This window comes from Fukomys damarensis, unplaced genomic scaffold, assembly GCF_012274545.1.
Source record: "Fukomys damarensis isolate Sample0158 unplaced genomic scaffold, DMR_v1.0_HiC HiC_scaffold_13, whole genome shotgun sequence".
In the NCBI taxonomy this organism is placed as follows: Eukaryota; Metazoa; Chordata; class Mammalia; order Rodentia; family Bathyergidae; genus Fukomys; species Fukomys damarensis.
This window is the reverse complement of record NW_022900925.1, coordinates 10928284-10933148: the sequence shown is the minus strand read 5'-3', so window position 1 is coordinate 10933148 and position 4865 is coordinate 10928284. Positions and strand designations below refer to the sequence as shown.

At 44.9% G+C, this 4865-nt stretch overlaps 1 long non-coding RNA gene across 3 annotated transcripts in view; it reads right to left on the bottom strand.

The window, feature by feature from the left end:
* Window positions 1–3575: 3575 nt before the first annotated feature.
* The window catches only part of LOC104849376, a 4682-nt gene continuing 3392 nt past the window's right edge, over window positions 3576–4865 (bottom strand). For all 3 annotated transcript variants that reach the window (XR_004516946.1, XR_004516947.1, XR_004516948.1), the window contains one exon: window positions 3576–4448. This is a non-coding gene — a long non-coding RNA (uncharacterized LOC104849376). The remainder of the gene's footprint in view (window positions 4449–4865) is intronic.

Sequence of the window (4865 nt, the reverse complement as noted above, 5' to 3'; positions counted from 1 at the left end):
TGTTTGTTTTAAGACAAAGCCTCACTATGTAGCCCAGGCCAGCCTTGAATTTACAATGATTCTCCTGTCTCAGCTTCCTGAGCACTGGGACTCAAGCATTCACCACCATGCTTGACACATTTGGTTTTGAGGAGCCCAGGTTATTTTGCCATCATCTCAGCTTTGGATGGCTTAAAGATATGAGGTTTTTTAGTTTTTGTTTTTTGTTTCTGTGGTACTGGGGATTGTACGCAGGGCCTTGCTCATGCTAGGCAAGCACTAGAGATATGAGATTTTATGAATAAAGGAGATAAAATATAAGTGAGTATCTTTTCTCCCAGTTTGTTGTTTGTTTGGCCTTTGCTTTGTATTTTTGGCTCTAGGCAGGTTTTATATATTTTTTTCTTTTTCTTATGGTCTCTGATTTGGGGCTATAGGTAGGGCAAGAAAGGCTGTCTTCCTTCTGAAATAATGAATACATTGGTCTCTGTTTTAGTCTAGGACTTTTTTGGCTTCATTTTGTATTCAAAATGGTTATTATTTTGATGATAGGCTTTTCAATCATCAAATGATATTTTTTGTTTTTGTTTTCTTAAGACAAGGTCTCACTTAAACCCACAATCCCCCATCTCAGCCTTCTAATAACTGAGATTACAAGTATGTGCTACCACCTCCTGCTTCATCAAGTGGTTTTTGATAATTAGAAATGTTTTGTCCTGCCAGCATTTACTTATTTTCTATATTAATGTAACAAATTATCTTCATTGTATAGTGTTGTCGTCCGACAGCCCACTCACGGAACAAGGTTTGGGAGCTCAGACTGGGAGGGTAAGGCATGGAATCACCAGGGAGACTCCAGGGAGGTTTCTGGAATGCTTCTGCTTTATTCAGGAAACGCACAGGCTTATATAGGGACACCCGTGGGGGAGGAGCATGGGAAGGAGCATTTAACATTTGGCGATATCTTATTGGAGGCACGGTGGAGTGATTTTTCTTGGGCAAGGTGAGGGACTCTTGGACTAGGGGAAGAGGTGTAGCCTGTTGGACCCAGCATCTACACACTTAGGCGAGTTAGCTCAGCCTTAGCAAGGTCTCCAAGTTAGCTCAGGAGACAGGAGTGCGGCGCACCTGGCCCAGCCAGGCTTGACCTTCTCCCGCAGTATAGCAGGTTCTCATATGTTAGGAGATATTATTTGTTTTTTGTTTGTTTTAGGCAGGGCTTGCTATGTATTTCAGGCTGGCCTTGAACTCACTGTGTAGCCCAAGCTGGCCTCAAACTCATGAATCTTCCCTCCTGAGCACCCCAAGTGCTGGAATTACAGGTGTGAGCCACCACACCTAGTGGAAAAATAGTATTTTGTTCCATGGATATTGGTAGGTAGTTTGTAGGAATAAGAAATAGTGTGGCTAAAAAAAAAATAGTATGGCCAGTATAAAGAAGGATGAGCTTCGGACATTCATAGCTAAATGGATGGAGCGCGAGACCATACTCTTAAGTGAAATCAACTGGACACACGTGTTTAAACATTTCCTTGTTTCTCTGGTGTGAGAAACTGTATGTGGAGATGAGGAGGAAATGTATAATGGATGTTGGGAAATGGGAAGAAAGTGTTCAGGTGGGAAGGGGCACAAGGAAGCGAAAAAGGGAAGGGACAAGGAAAAAAGTGAAAATAGAAGGAACAAGTGGAAATAAAGCTTTTGTACGTAGGGAGAGGAGGCGGATTGAGTGGGGAATGGGGTAAAATAAAATAAAATGTATTAAAAATAAAAGAAGGAAAAATGGAAATAAAGCTTTTGTATTTAGGGAGGGGAGTGAACTTGAAGGGGGAATGGGATAAAATAACATCAAACTTATTAATAAAAATAGCATGGCTGGTACATCTACGAATGGAAAGCTCAACTTCTCTCAAGAATGTAAATCAAAATAATGAGTTAGTAGTTTTTAACCTATCATCTGGGAAAACTTCAATCTTTTGATAATACTCTGTCCTGGAGAGGGTCTGAGGAAACAGGTGGTCTCATGCTTTATTTGCTTCAGTGTAAGTGGGTGAATATTTTGACAAAATCATGAGCCATTTAAAAATACATGTGAACCATCTGGTTATGGTGATGCAGGCCTGTAATCCCAGCATTCTGGGAGGCTCAGGCAGGAGGATCGAAGTTCAAGCCCAGCCCTGGCCAACTTAGTGAGTTCCTGTCTCAAACAACAACAACAACAACAACAACAACAAACATTGAGGATGTAGCTCTGTGGGAAGGCCCTGGATTGAACCCCCCAGTTGTCTTTCCTAGTTGCTGGGGAAATAATAACTGACACGCACAAGTTAAAGGAGCAAAGGTTTATATTGGCTCACAGCTTGTGGAGGCTTCAGTCCATGGTCTGCTATCTCCAAGGCAGGGTGGCGTGGCAGAGGGGTGTGGTGGAGGAGAAACAGCCCATAGCACGGTGGCAGGAAGCAGAGAGATGTAGGGAGGAGAGAGGGGGACACACCTCTAGTAACCCACACCTCTACTGACCAGGCAGGCTTCACCTCCCAACAGCACATTTAGCCAGAAACCTATCATCAGGGAACTAACCAATCCCCTGATGAATATCACACACCCACCATCCAAACACCTCCCCAGGCCCCACCTATGAGAACATGAGGCTTTGCCGGGGACATCTAGATATCAACCATACCATCATTATCACAAAAGGGGGGGCTCTTTGCCCCAGAAAGTTTCATTTATTTGTTTATTTTGGTTTTTTGAGATAGGATCTCACTATATAATTCAGGCTGGCCTTGAACTCACAGTGATCCTCCTGCCTCAGCCTCCTGAGTGCTGGGAGTTACAGGTATGTGCCACCCCATGTGGCCCCCAGAAAGTTTACTGCTAGGAATTTTCACTGTGAATAAATTTGCAAAAATATGCCAAAGACAACACACAAACATATTCACTATTACAAAGTATGCAATTGCAAAACACAACATGGTTACATCTTAAATATCTCTCCTTTGGGAAATGGGGAAGTTATCAATGGTGCACCCATGGAGTAGAATTACAGTACTAGGCACTTTTTTTTTTTTTTTAGACAGGGTCTCGCTGTGTAGTTCAGGCATGTCTTGAACTCACTGTGTGGCCAGGTTGACCTTGAATTCATGGCAATCCTCCTGCCTCAGCCTCCCAAGTGCTGGGATTACAAGAGTGTGCCACTATGTCTGACTAAAATCCTGATATTTTTAAATCAAGAAAAGGGAGACTTATTGTAAAGATGTTGAGGTACTGCAATCAGCCAAAGGAAGTATTGAACAACCAGGCTTTAAGGGCAGACGAGTGTGGCTGGGCCTTAGGAATTTCTGGGATGAGAGGCTGGAATGCTGAGGTTCAATTCTTGTCTCTGCTTGTCTTTGTGTGTCAGCTGCATTCTCTCTCACATGAAAGATGACGAACACATATAGCTGCCCGATGCACCTAAATTTCCTATTTTAGGTCGGGCGTGGTGGCACACGCCTGTCATCCCATCACTGGAGAGGCTGAGGCAGGAGGATTGCTGTGAGTTGAGACCAGCCTGGGCTACATAGTGAGTTCCAGGTCAGTCTCAACTACCAAAATAAGTAAATGAATAAATTTCCTATCTTGTGGCAGGGGGGAGAGAGAGAGGCTTCCTGAGTTCCTGTTTGGCAAAATTCCCAGGGAAGGACTTGCCTTGGCTTGTCTGGGGTCAGGTGGCCGCCTCAGGACCGACTGACTCTAAGTGGTCTCTAAGTGACTAGTAGATCCTGTAGGGTCACACGGTTGAAGAAGGACCCTCAGTAGAAGGCTAAAGCACTTATTCTGCATTTATTCTCATGGTTATGTTTTGAGCAGAGGATTCCCAATAGCAATAGTGCCTCGAACAGTCAACCAGAGAGGTCTCAGCGCTCAGCCTAGGCTCCACTGTGGGAGGCAGCCTGGCAGTTAGTGTCTACTGGACGCTCCCTGTCTTGGCTCAGCAAAACCTTTCTCTGTGCACAAAAGAAAGGGCGGCTGTTTGTGCTGACCGCAGAGGGGACCCCTATCGGAGCAGCTTGGGATGTCATCATCGTCACCCTGAGGTCCCCGATGACTAAGAAACAGCATCCTGGCATGTGTGCCACCGGGGGCAGCTACAGCTGTTCCGAGTTGCTCGCCAAGAATCATTGGTGAAGGGAGTGGCTTCCTGTTGGGCTGCGATCTCTGGGTCTAGCTTTGAAGTCAAGGCTTCCTCAGAAACAAAATGATTAGGCAGTCTGCAAAGGCTCTGTGGAATTTTCATTATGCAAATAGAAAAGAGAGGTCTGGCTAAACAGACCTATACTGGACCACACATCCCCTCCCCCATAAAAGAAAAACTTACCCCGAGCAATCCTTACCATGAGCAAATGTTAAAATTCCTGTTCCACACCCAGCACTAGCAGGAATATCCAGGTGCAGGGGTCAAGATAGGAAGAGTCCTTCCTGGAGACTCCCTAGAAAAGGATTTCTGATGTGCTGACTCTAGAAAAAGCAAGGCAGCAAGCCAAGGCCCACGGAATTCACTGTTTTTTAGCCACAAGTTACAGACCCAGCTAGAGATGCTCCAGCGAGGTGTTGCTCTGTCCCAGTGTCCCAGGCTTCAGTATGTGTGCTGGGGATCGAGGGAGGAGGATTCCGTTCCCCTTCTCCCAGATAACTCTCCCACATGCAAACTGGTGGTCCCAGTGTACTTTTGGCCACTCTTATATTTTATAAGATATGGGGTGTGTGTGTGTGTGATGTGTTGTCTATATAGAATGTAGTAATGGTGGTTAAATTGAAGACTTAGTCCATGGCTTGGAGAATGGATGGTAGTCACACGTGGGCAAGACTGTACCTCAACTAAAAAGCAAAAACTCCTGAGTTTTTTT